This window comes from Macrobrachium nipponense, chromosome 6 (genome assembly GCF_015104395.2).
Source record: "Macrobrachium nipponense isolate FS-2020 chromosome 6, ASM1510439v2, whole genome shotgun sequence".
NCBI classification, from domain to species: domain Eukaryota; kingdom Metazoa; phylum Arthropoda; class Malacostraca; order Decapoda; family Palaemonidae; genus Macrobrachium; species Macrobrachium nipponense.
Genome location: NC_061108.1, coordinates 13,416,108 through 13,429,647, shown reverse-complemented (window position 1 = coordinate 13,429,647; position 13,540 = coordinate 13,416,108). Strand labels below are relative to the sequence as shown.

Genomic DNA, 13,540 nt, shown 5'->3' with positions numbered 1-13,540 from the left:
TGAGGAAATTTACATGCTTATTATCTCTCTCTCTCTCTCTCTCTCTCTCTCTCTCTCTCTCTCTCTCTCTCTCTCTCTCTCATATTTGCCATTTCAATCTGGAGAGTTATCACGAATGGAGGCATTTAGTTTTATAATGTGTAAACGCTACAGTTTTTCGTATATATTCGTATACATGTGGACAAGCTCCCAACATAAAACAATTATAATGATAACAAATAAGGGAGAAAGATATAGGGAAATATATAAATCTTATTTCTTCCTAGAATTCTACGTTACCTTGGGCATGACCGCAGAGGAAAACCGAGTATACATGTATGTATATATATATATATATATATATATATATATATATATATATATATATATATATATGAATAGTTATCACATCACCGTGATTCATATAGATCATTCGAGCTACAAATGTTCTTTAATATCTAATTCGCTCTACTCGGAATTGATATATTTTCATATACGTACCGAAGGGGAATTTTTAGTTGATAATAATTTCGTCCCCTCATGGGATCGAACCACCGTCCATGAGGGGACGAAATTATTATCAACTAAAAATTCCCTTTCGGTACATATATGAAAATATATCAATTCCGAGGTAGAGCGAATTAGATATTAAAGGACATTTGTAGCTCGAAAGATATATATATATATATATATATATATATATATATATATATATATATATATATATATATATATATATATATATGTGAGTGTGTATTTGTGTGTTATCTGTCGTTGTTTCATTTCAAAGTCAAATTACGTATAAGCTATTATTAAGGGTACTATATCATGACTGTTAACGTTACTTAAAAAAAATAAAATAAAATAAGACGCGCTCATATTTAGAAGATTATTTTGAATAACTTTCGATCCTCCCAAGAAAATGCCTTGTTCTTAAAACATTCTTTTTAACCATCTTAATTGTCTCTGATCACAGATGTTCAATAAACATCATTGTCCCTGTATCTGTCTGCACGAGCGACTTCAAATTAAATTCTTTTTAATACGTTGATTCAAACATTACCACTATTTTCCTCAAAGTTATTATTTCCTTAAGATAACTGAAGTCTGCAACACCTTTTTTTTTTTCTTTCCCTTCTGCTAATGGCTGCGAAGACCTCACTCCTCTTTCCCATCAAACATTTTCCCCCCATCCTCCGTCTGATCTTAGTCATCCTTTCTCTTCCCAGTTATGCACCCCTAGCATCCATTTCATCCTTCCTTCTGTCATCCTCGAAGGATACCAGTCCCCCGCCCCCCCCACCCCCCCCCCCTCTTCCTCCCCACCTCCCGCCGGGGCAGGGAAGAACCCCCCCCACCCCCCCCCCCCCCCCCCACGGGGGCAGCCCAGGATAGAAGCCTTCGCCACTAAAACGCCCACCCTGTGGGTATCGTGTGTCAGGTCCCCATGGCGGGCCACTCTCGGGTTCTCGCGCCTCAAAACAAATTGCTAGGGAAGAGCTTGTCGTTTATGTAGTGGGGAAGACGCGTGAGGTTTATCTCATATAAAAGTCTTAACAAATGAATCTTCCTGAAATGTCTTAACCTTAATTAGGAATGCCTGCTCCGACAGGAGTCACATGCGACTGCAAAGCAAAGTGGTGTCAAGCAGCTGTCGTTTATGATATAGAAAGAAAACGTGAAAATTGTATTTATAAAAGTGTGACAAACATATCTTGGTGAAACGGACTAGGTACTTTTACCTTTTACCTTAATTAACACACCTGTTCCAATAGCAGTCACGTCTGCATACACGATTCAGGAGCAGAGCTGCGTACAATAAAAAATAAACTGTTGTGGAACAGCTTAGCATTTACGCTTTAGAGTGAAAATTTGAAGCTTTCCTTATAAAACCACATTGGATATAAAGACATTCCGACTCTCCAAGTGTCATTATATAAATAAAAAAATATATAATCATTAATGTAAAACCAGAAGAGAGTAATGGTTTTATGCATTTGGAAGATATTTCAATAAAATACAGCCAGTTAAGTCTTTAGGTTCCCAAAAGATCTTTATCGACCTTAGATTCTTATACGACTCTTTGTGCAAACAACCAGGTACTTATGATGGTCATCTTAAATAAGATGCCTTTTTATACATATTCATAGCATTTCCTGCGCAGTCTAACGCAAAGGGAGATCAGAACTACAAACAACTCGTCCGAAGCCGCGTTGCATTCGCTGGCTTTTTTTTTGTGGATCCTCGTGATCAAATGAACGAACTGGGTATATCCACTTTCATTCTCTCTCTCTCTCTCTTTTTTATCTGTGGCCTTTTGCAGATTATGTCAGACCCGCCTGTGACGGCTGTGCCTGACTTTCTCTCTCTCTCTCTCTCTCTCTCTCTCTCTCTCTCATTCCGTGAGGTTACAATAGTTTATGTAAGCGATGGAAGGAGAAAAAAAAAATGTCGCTTGTCTTGTCCTGCCTAGTGGAAATATTTCTGCCCCCACAGGAATGCTGGTTAATGGAGTCTTGATGGGGAATGGAGTAGCTGCAAGATCTTTCGTGGCTTATACCTTTCTAGTAATAGTATAATGATGATAATCGTATTTCCTTTTACTGTACCTTCATTCATATTCGCTTTCTTCCATCTTACTGTCCACCCTCTCGTGGCAATTGATTCCTCCCGTTACAGCTTTCAAACCTTCTCGCTAGTCAGTTTCCGTTTCAGCGCTGATTGGCCTTAGTTGCCCCAGTGCTTGGCATGTGTGCCAAAAGTCGATAAATATCAATCAATCCTCGTGGTCCTAGGGGACTCTGTAATAATAATGCAAGCAATCATTTCATAATAATAATAATAATAATAATAATAATAAAGCTACCAGATGGGAGCAACATCAAACACATAGATGAGACAGGATACAAATACCTGGGAATAATGGAAGGAGGGGATATAAAACACCAAGAGATGAAGGCCTCGATCAGGAAAGAATATATGCAGAGACTCAAGGCGATACTCAGGTCAAAACTCAACGCCGGAAATATGATAAAAGCCATAAACACAAGGGCAGTGCCAGTAATCAGATACAGCGCAGGAATAGTGGAATGGACGAAGGCAGAACTCCGCAGCATAGATCAGAAAACCAGGAAACATATGACAATACACAAAGCACTACACCCAAGAGCAAATACGGACAGACTATACATAACACGAAAGGAAGGAGGGAGAGGACTACTAAGTATAGAGGACTGCGTCAACATCGAGAACAGAGCACTGGGGCAATATCTGAAAACCAGTGAAGACGAGTGGCTAAAGAGTGCATGGGAAGAAGGACTAATAAAAGTAGATGAAGACCCAGAAATATACAGACAGGAGAATGACAGACAGAACAGAGGACTGGCACAACAAACCAATGCACGGACAATACATGAGACAGACTAAAGAACTAGCCAGCGACGACACATGGCAATGGCTAGAGGGAAGGGCTAAAGAAGGAAACTGAAGGAATGATAACAGCGGCACAAGATCAGGCCCTAAGAACCAGATATATTCAAAGAACGATAGACGGAAATAACATCTCTCCCATATGTCGGAAGTGCAATACGAAAAATGAAACCATAAACCACATAGCAAGCGAATGCCCGGCACTTGCACAGAACCAGTACAAAAAGAGGCATGATTCAGTGGCAAAAGCCCTCCACTGGAGCCTGTGCAAGAAAAATCAGCTACCTTGCAGTAATAAGTGGTACGAGCACCAACCTGAAGGAGTGATAGAAAACGATCAGGCAAAGATCCTCTGGGACTATGGTATCAGAACAGATAGGGTGATACGTGCAAATATACCAGACGTGACGTTGATTGACAAAGTCAAGAAGAAAGTATCACTCATTGATGTCGCAATACCATGGGACACCAGAGTTGAAGAGAAAGAGAGGGAAAAAATGGATAAGTATCAAGATCTGAAAATAGAAATAAGAAGAATATGGGATATGCCAGTGGAAATCGTACCCATAATCATAGGAGCACTAGGCACGATCCCAAGATCCCTGAAAAGGAATCTAGAAAAACTAGAGGCTGAAGTAGCTCCAGGACTCATGCAGAAGAGTGTGATCCTAGAAACGGCACACATAGTAAGAAAAGTGATGGACTCCTAAGGAGGCAGGATGCAACCCGGAACCCCACACTATAAATACCACCCAGTCGAATTGGAGGACTGATAGAGCAAAAAAAAAAAACAAAGATAGAAATAATAATAATAATAATTAGCATTATCATACAGGTTGTCCATAAAGTCCCAGCACCATTCTGAGCAATAGATACTTGTAATGGTACTGGGACTTAATGGACACCCTGTATAAAGTACTGATAATTCATATTTCATGTTGCCAAGGCACAACACTCGCTGCTAGGTTATTCGTCCATTCATTGCAGAGGTCAAAGTAATCATATTAAGCTCTAAGGTTGATGAAGATCTTTTAGGAACCGTCGTACCGTAACAGAAGACTTAACTGGCTGTATTTTATCCATAGATATATATATATATATATATATATATATATATATATATATATATATATATATATATATATATATATTATATATATATATATTTTTTTTTTTTTTTGTATAATGCCACTTGGAAAGTCGAAATGTCTCTCTATCCAATGTGATTTTATAATATAATTTATCTGGAATAATCTGACAATTTATAACAGGCCTTTTGGAGAGTTGAAATATCTATTTTTATCTAATGTTCATGTTCTAAACTTTGCTGATAACTCTGACTCATCCTCCTCCTCCTCCTCCACCTCTTCCTAGATGGAAATTAAACTTGTTAAAATAATTTACGAATTTGGGGTGGGAAAAATCAGTTTTAGGTTTTGCCAAGATGTTTAATCATTTGCGCTGCTATGGAATTAATCCTATCTGCAAGTTCGTGTCTTTATCTCGTAGTTACGTGGCGTTTACGAATCGCTTCTAACATTAAGAGCGAAAACCAGATGTTTCACGCAACAAGCTAGTTAGAATTTTTTAAATATTTTTTTATTTAATTATTTTTTTTTATTCTTTTTTGACGCGGTAATGGTGAGTGACTTGGCTGGAAAATTTTTCCCGTCTGGATTTTAAGTATTATTGAATACTGACGAAATACCAGATCTAGAGGCCTATTTATAACATAATATAGAAATAGGAGCTATAAGAAGTACGAAGCCGTTTCATATAGACCAACGATATTTGATACAGTTACAAAGAATTACGGTTATACAGGATGACTATTTTCTGCTCTTGAAGTTTCCAGGATGAAGTTTCCAGGATGAAGTTTCCAGGATGAAGTTTCCAGAATGAAGTTTCCAGAATGAAGTTTCCAGGATGAAGTTTCCAGGATGATGTTTCCAGGACAAAGCCATTAAGTGGAGAGGAATACATTTTCAAAATAGTTTCGAAATTCTGGTTTACTTTTACCCTACAGAACTTGAAAGCGCCCATGGACAGGAAGTGGGTGTTTATATGGGTGTGAAACGGTGATGCTAATCCTTCAATTTTATGCTAATCCTTCAATTTTATGCTAATCCTTCAATTTTAACAACTCAACAGCTAAAGAGGACCTAGAGCAGTTTAGTGTCTAGTTCCTAAGAGCGAATTTTGTTAAGATAGATGCCTATCAAACATTAACTACAAAGAAAGAATAAATACAATTGTCTCAAAAGAGTATGTTAACGACTTTTTGTGTAGCCAGTAACTATAAGCAAGATGTGTCAATTGCCAGTTGAGAGGGATTATGCTTACGTAAAGAAATCCCTACGTACACTATGTTGATGTAGGCTGTAACCATATTGTAAATATTGTAATTGTAGATAATGTAGGCTTTATCATTTCAATAAAGAAAAAAAAAGGAAAAGTCACATTACTGATATATTGCTGCTGACAAGATAGTTTATTTTTGGATTCACCTTTATCCTGAGAGCCCAAGATCCTCACAGAGTGACTTAAAAATACAGAATTTAAAGCCAATGAAGGATATCCTGTTAAGGGAGTTCATTTGCCTTCTGTACTCTGTGTTTTCCTGTTAAAAAAATAATTAAAGCTTTGCCCAAGGTTGCTGATAATTATACATATATTCTGTTCAGATCTATTGAATCACGACGGTATATATATTTATATTTATATTTATATTTATATTTATATTTATATTTATATTTATATTTATATTTATATTTATATTTATATTTATATTTATATTTATATTTTTGTCGATTGATATCTCTTGATAACCGAATGGTCAAGTTAAACGTTTATCACTGTATCTTAACAAAAGGCCTACAGGTTCGAATCCTAGCCGAACCAGATGCACCTTTCAGATTAATGCCCCTAGGACGTAATTTATTCCTAAGTTGTTGCATAGTTAAATCGATATTAATTGACAAAGCGTGGCATACCATTTAAACTTATAGCAGTGACAAAACTTAATTTTATATATGCAATATGAATATGTTTGCAATATATATATACATATGTACATATACGATATTAACTGTGGCTTAATATTTGTGAGCATGGCAGATGTGTTTATTAGTGACAAAATTTCATTATACATACATAAATACATACAACACACATACACACACACACACACACACATATATGATATATATATATATATATATATATATATATATATATATATATATATACTATATATATGATATATAATTTCCATATACCGAGATCCACTTCAAGATATAGGTCACTTTCTAACTTGGCTTGTAATACAGACGTCCCACCACTGTAGGATAAAGGATAAAGGATACCTCAAAGGATATATATATATATATATATATATATATATATATATATATATATATATATATATCCTTTGAGTATATTTATATATATATATATATATATATATATATATAATATATATATCCTTTGAGGTATCCTTTATCCTTTATCCTACAGTGGTGGGACGTCTGTATTACAAGCCAAGTTAGAAACTGACCTATATCTTGAAGTGGATCTCGATATATGGAAATTATAACTCCTGTTAAAAAAAAATTTATCAAGCGTTTTTAACTTTTTGTAATGATGCTGATAAGTATTATGTTTATGAATGTTTGAATTTGGAAAAGCTTTCAGCAAGGCATTATGGGTTTAGCAAAGTTAACGGAGTTTTAAATGAAATAATGAATATTGGTTTTAAAACCTTGAAAGTGTATCTAAAGGAATGTGGTGTATCCGTGTTTCAATTTTTGTATTGCAGGTATAAACAATTGGCACCAGTTCGACATCGCAGGTGACCATATTGGTTGAAAATTAAAAATTTCTTTTATATGAGAAGAATTCTCACAAAACGCAAACGTTACGAATAAAAAATATAGAAAAATATATTAAAAGACTTATACTCAATATTTCATTATCAATATACAGTGAAGAAATACCAAAACGTCGACGAATTAAATAAGTGAAAAGGAAAATGCGTAAGCCGGGGAGCAATTTAAAGGCTTTTGGCCTGTTTCCCGCCAAGGAGAACCGAGCGACTGTTCTTCAAGTGACGAGTAGCGGGAAGTAGTTGTTCCTGGTGTTGGTCGTCCTTGGATGGAAAAGTAGCCTTCGTCGAGTACAGTTTTGGTGTTTCGAGGTATTTTATTTTATCGTCGACCAGCGATCGTCACGTATCTATTTTTCTTGTGATAGTCCTATACTCATATTTGCAGTTTTATCAGAAGGTTTGTGTTTAGATTTATATGGTTTTCGACTGTTCTTTGCGCGTGTTTTAGTTAAAGATTTTTGTGAATTTTCCTGCTATTTAGATTTTTTAAATTTTATTTCTCCCTAATTTGGTTAGTTTATCTGGGTTTTGAATTTCAATGTCATTCTTGAATGACTTCCTGATACTTTTGAATTTCTATTTTGAATTTAGCCAATTTTTCTGGAGTTTAATTCTGATTTTAATTTTTTTTATTATTGAATCTTGCTGGTGTTTAGGAATTTGCATTTATTTCTGAACCTAGTTTCTGATATTTAGGAATTTCTTGGTAATTTTGAGTTAATTTTTTTGGTGAACTTTTCTGGTGCTTAGGAATTTAGTTCATTCTGAATTTAGTTAATTTTTATGGTTAAGGGATTGGTTCGTTCTGAATTTTATGAATGTGGTATTTTGGATTTCACATGTTCATTCAGAATTGTGGATTTTAATGGTATTAATGATTTTTAGTTAATTTTGAATATAGTAAATTTTTCATGGTATATAAGGTTTAATTTAGTTATGAATTTAGTGAGGTTTTCAGATATAGGAATTAGTTCTGGTTTAATTTTTTCTGATTTAGTAATTTCATTGCTCATCCTGAATTTAATTATTTTTAGTTTGATTTAATTTGTTCATTGTGAAAATTATGGTATTTAGTTCATTCGAGGTTTGGTTCACTTTTGAATGTAGCGAATGTTTCTGGTATTTAAGATTTTTCATACTGAATTTAGTGAAATTGTCTGGTGTTTCAGAATATTCATTCTGAATTTAGTGAAGTTATGATTTTAGTGATTTTCTAGTAGAGGAATTTTTTAGTGATTTTCTGGTAGAGGAATTGATATCTGGATTTAGTGGTTTAAAGATTTTTTTTAGGTATTTGTTAATTTGAATTAGCCTAGTTTATTTTTCCACTGTATAGGAATTCATTCTATTCTGAAATTAGTTTTTTTTTCTAGTTTTTAGTCCATTCTGAATTTAGTGTATGTCTGGCATTTAGGATCGCGCCTGAGATTCCAAGTTAATTTTCCGGGCATTTAGGATTTCATTCTTTGTGAATTTTTATAGTTTTTAGGAATTTTTTTATTTAACTTTGATTTAGCGACTGTGGTAGGAATCTGAGTTAAGTCAGAATTTAGTTAATTTTTCTGGTTTTTAGGTATGTTCATTCTTAGTGAATTTTTCTGATTCAGGATTTCATTGTACGAAATTTGAGTATCTTGTATTTGGGGCTTAATTTTCATTCTTAATTTAACATTTTCTTCTAGCATTTGGGAATTTGTTGATACTGAATCTAGTGAAATTTTCTGGTTTAGGATTTAATGTTTATTCTGATTTTTTTATGGTATTTAGGTAGTGCTCATTTTGAATTTATGGTTTAAGTATTCATTAGTGCTCATCATTAGTGCTCATCATTAGTGCTCATTCTGAATTTAGTGAAATTTCTGGTATTTAGGAATCACTTCTGAATTTACTGGAGTGTTCTGGTTTTTATGAATTTCAGTTGCCTTTTACGAACTGGATATTGGTACGGCAGCCGTACCCCGATCGCTGTAGATATTGGTACGGCAGTGGATTTGCGCATGCGCGAACCCTTGTTTACCGCCTCAGGAATATCAATGAGAGCAAGAAAAATGGCAACGGAACAGCATGAACCGCAGAGTAATACATTAGTTTTCGCCGAAAAACAAAAGTTTTCAGGCTTTAACGAGCTGAAGAAGCCATAGACATCTATGAAGACTCACTTTCAAAAATTGTGGGTAGGTTTATATTATAATCCATTCCTCGGCGGCCTAGACTATGGCAGTTGCGTTTTTTCTGTGGTTTTACCTCATGAAAAAGAATTTTAAGTAATATTTATTCGGAAGACTGTAATTAACCCCCCGGGGCTCGTACTAAACACGCGAAATACATTTGACGTCCCAATTCCTGGTGGCTTTCGTATTCGCGGGGACGAACGACGCGGAAGGCTTCAACAGAAATACCAAATTGTATATACGTAGGTCAAGAACGATCGAATCGGCCCTGAAACGAACTCCGAAGAGGAGATTAAAAGAGGATTTGAAATACACAGAAATCGTGCTCTGCTGTATTCATGGTGGTAAGGAAAACTACCAAAGTCGCTCCTCTGGTAAATGGCCAAATCAATCTTAAGTAATTGCAGCTGACGGAGAAAACGATAGAAGTTACCAGCTAGTGAAATGGCAAAATCAAACAAAATTTCAGCACTATTCCATCAAAATTGAGATATTTTTGTTTTAGTAGCACAAAAACGAGGGGCAAAATTCACAATAGCAAACAACAGGCGGGGGTGGGGGACATTTTGCTAACTAAAAAGTGGGAAAGATGTTCAAAAAGCGGAATTCTGGTCTTATAATACAGAATGATTAGCAAACTGGTAAACGGATACAGATAATTGCTGTACCTACAGCAAGTCAAGAGCACAAAACGGCATCAATAACAGAATCTGCCGTACCCCCACCACTATATTATTTGTACGGCAGGAAGTCTGAAATTGACGCATGCGCAATTCACTGCCGTACCAATATCTACCGCGATCGGGATACGGCTGCCGTACCTATATCCTGTGCCTAATTTTTAATGTAGTGAATTTTCTGGTATTTAGAAATTTGAGTTCTGAAATTAGTGAATATTTGGTATTTAGAAATTTGAGCTTCATTAATTTTTCTGAGTTTAGTTTCACTTCCATTCTGAATGAGATTCTGAACAAAGTAAATTTCTGTTATTCAAGATTTCAGTAGTTCATTCTGAACAATGAAAATGTTTTAGGTCTTTGGGATTTCATTGAAATATTTGATCTAATTTAGTTCATTCTGAATATAGCGATGTTTCTGGTTTTAGGATTTCGCTGGTCATTGAGAGTGTTAATTCTGAAGTTGGTGAAATTTGTGAAAGTGGTTTTTTTTTTTTTTTTGTATTTAGGATTTCGCTGGCTAGTGTTCATTTTCAAGATGAAATGGAGTGTTTCTGGTTTTTAGGATTTCGCTGGTTAGTGTGAATGTGTTCATTCTGAAGTTGGTGAATTTCCTGTTATGTAGGATTTCATTTGAATGTAAATTCCTAACTTATTTTAGTGCTTAACTCACTTGTGTAAGTGTTGACTTTGAATTTAGTAAACTTTTCAGAATTTTAATGTGTAAACTAGTTCATTCGGAATTTCCTAAATTTCTTTACTTTTTAAAAATTGTTTCGTACAGTGAATTGTAAAGGTTTAATGATTTCACTTTTTCCCTAAATATTAGTTAGTTCGTTCATTTTTTTAATTTGGTTCAATGTTTTATGGTTTTCCCTTGAGTTTTGACAAAATCATGCTATTTTAATCCTGCGGCACATATTTGTTCTTAAGCTTGGGTGTTCGATGGAGCGAGTTTATTCTTCGTAGTTTATTATTCGTATTTCAGGTGTGCGCGAGTTTGCATACTTGGTTCGATATCAACTTTGGTGATGGCACCTACTAGTGATGGCTATTCAACCACAGAATTGCTTTATCCATTTGGAAGATGGACTCCTGACTAATTTCTTTCCCGCATCAGTCTTCAAAAGGGTAGGTAAATAGAGAAGATATAAGTAAAAGGTGAGTTTTGTTTTTTCCAAAGTCCTCCACCCCTTGCGGGGCGGAGGTACTCACTTTGAACAAGTTATGGTAGGACAGAAGTCCTGCCATAACCAGTTGCTGGGAGTTTAAGGTAATTTTTCAAGTTAAGGGTTTTTGGTTATCTAATTGGTAGTTTAATTTCTCGAAGGTGAAATCTCGAAGGTGAAATCTCGAAGGTGAAATCTCGAAGGTGAAATCTCGAAGGTGAAATCTCGAAGGTGAAATCTCGAAGGTGGTTTAAAGTTTTAATTTGCCTAACTTTAGTTCCTTAATTGTAACTACCTAAAGATTTGTATAGTAAATCTAATTGAGGACGTTTTTGTTGTAGTTCCAGTTTAAAGCCTGGATCTGTGGTCTGGCTATATACACAGAGAATGAGTCTTGGTTAGTGTTAGTTTGAAAATGTGGTCCTCGTTTAGTGTTAGTGTTGCGCTAACCAAGTTATGAGCAAGTTTTAAAGTTACTCCCGAATTTGATGGAATTTAGTTATTTTTTCAGTAACTTGTTCCGGAATGAGTTCAGTAACCATTGTTCGCTTCTGAGACAGTGAATTATGCTGTTTAGGGTAGTAAGGTTTAGGAAAGTCTTCTAGTTATATTTAAACCTGTGATTAACAGGTCCTTTCTTTTCCAGGTTATTTGATGGTACTGGAGTGATCTGGTTACTGAAACTAGTAAAATAAATTTTCATATCCAAACTAATGGAGTCTTAACCTTGTGGCTGAAAGCATATGCAGTTGAAGCTGGTTCCTGGACTAGGAGCAACTATTGGAGTTCTTAACCCTGCGGCAGTGTATGCAGTCGTGTAAGGCGCTGGTTCCAGAGCTGGGGGAAGCTATTGGATTCTTAACCCTGCACCTGGAAGCATTTGTAGTTGGAGCTGGTTCCTTGACAGGGAGCAACTATTGCGGCATTTTACTTACGCAGTTATGAAGACACTGGGCTTCTAATGCTGTTGTCGATATACCTTAGGTCTTTCAAAGCTCTTGGTTATAATAACATATGGTCTTAAAATTTGTGATGGACTATCTTTATCCTCAATTTATGGTTTTGAAGGTGGTAATTAGGTAAAAATTTTCTTAATGGCTTGCGTTTCGGTAAGGCCTAATATGGTTGGTCCTGAGGCTTTGTTATAATTAGTTTTGGGTAGGCCTAAAATGGCTGTTAGACAAGTTAAAATTAATTTAGTTTTTGATAACCCTAATTTTGGTTGATACAAATACTGAGTCTTTAAAGCTATAATGAAACTTAGTATTTCTACAGAAGCAATCCGCGGTGGCCTAGACTATGGCAATTGACGTTTTCGGTATTTCTACAGAAGCAATCCGCGGTGGCTTAGACTATGGCAATTGACTGATTCCTATGTTATTTGAGTTACTGTACAAGATTTAAAAGTAATATCCATTCGGGCGGCTGTAACTAAGCAGTAATTGACCTTTGAAAGTTACATAATAGCCGCACCAAACTCAAAGGTATATTAAAGTTTAGTTCCAACCAAACGAAAAAAATATTCCTTACAACCCTTGTAAAGCAACTAAAATAACATAGAAAATGTCAATTGCCATAGTCTAAGTCACCGAAGAACGGTCCTATAGGAAGGTACCAAGTATTCGTTACGGTGAAGGCAATGTAAACACAGCCGCCATGTTTAAATTCCCCAACCACCACGGAGCCATATGTTCACTAAGGGGGGGGGGGGGGGGGGGGGGGGTAACGCACAGGGGGTGGGCGGGGTAAGGTGGAAGGTACGAGTTGTCTTAGCAGCACCCACTGAATGGTAACATACCTTGACGCAACTTTCGGCGAAAGCCTAACACTCACTTTCCCTAAAACATAATAATTAAGAATATGTTTGGACCTTACCTTAAAGGAGTGGAGGGTACAAAGCCGCAGCTGCTTTTAAGAAATGCGTGGAGGCGGGTCTTGGGTTCCTCAAAATGCAGCTTGAAATAGCAACAGCCAAGTACCCGATGAAGTTATACATTCTCCTCCCGTATCTTGGAGTCGACTGAATGGGGGCAAAAGACCTGCTTTCTCAGGAGGCCATGGTCCTGGCAAAAACCGATTAGTCGATCATAATTACCTGAGTAAAAGGCAGAAAAATCTTTGTAACTCGTGTAACAATTGTTACATGAAGTTGGCAAAGAGTTCCTGGTGAGGGGCTGGGGCGAGCGTGAAGTAGATGCAGCCGTGGATGTTCATGGCGGCAGATTCAAC

The 13,540-nt window shown here is 36.0% G+C and overlaps 1 long non-coding RNA gene across 1 annotated transcript; it reads left to right on the top strand.

The window, feature by feature from the left end:
* Positions 1-7,595: 7,595 nt before the first annotated feature.
* Positions 7,596-12,341, top strand: LOC135216767 (uncharacterized). Its single transcript, XR_010314912.1, has 3 exons — positions 7,596-7,691; positions 11,131-11,273; positions 11,958-12,341. It is a non-coding gene; the product is annotated as an uncharacterized LOC135216767 (long non-coding RNA).
* The last annotated feature ends 1,199 nt before the right edge of the window (positions 12,342-13,540 follow it).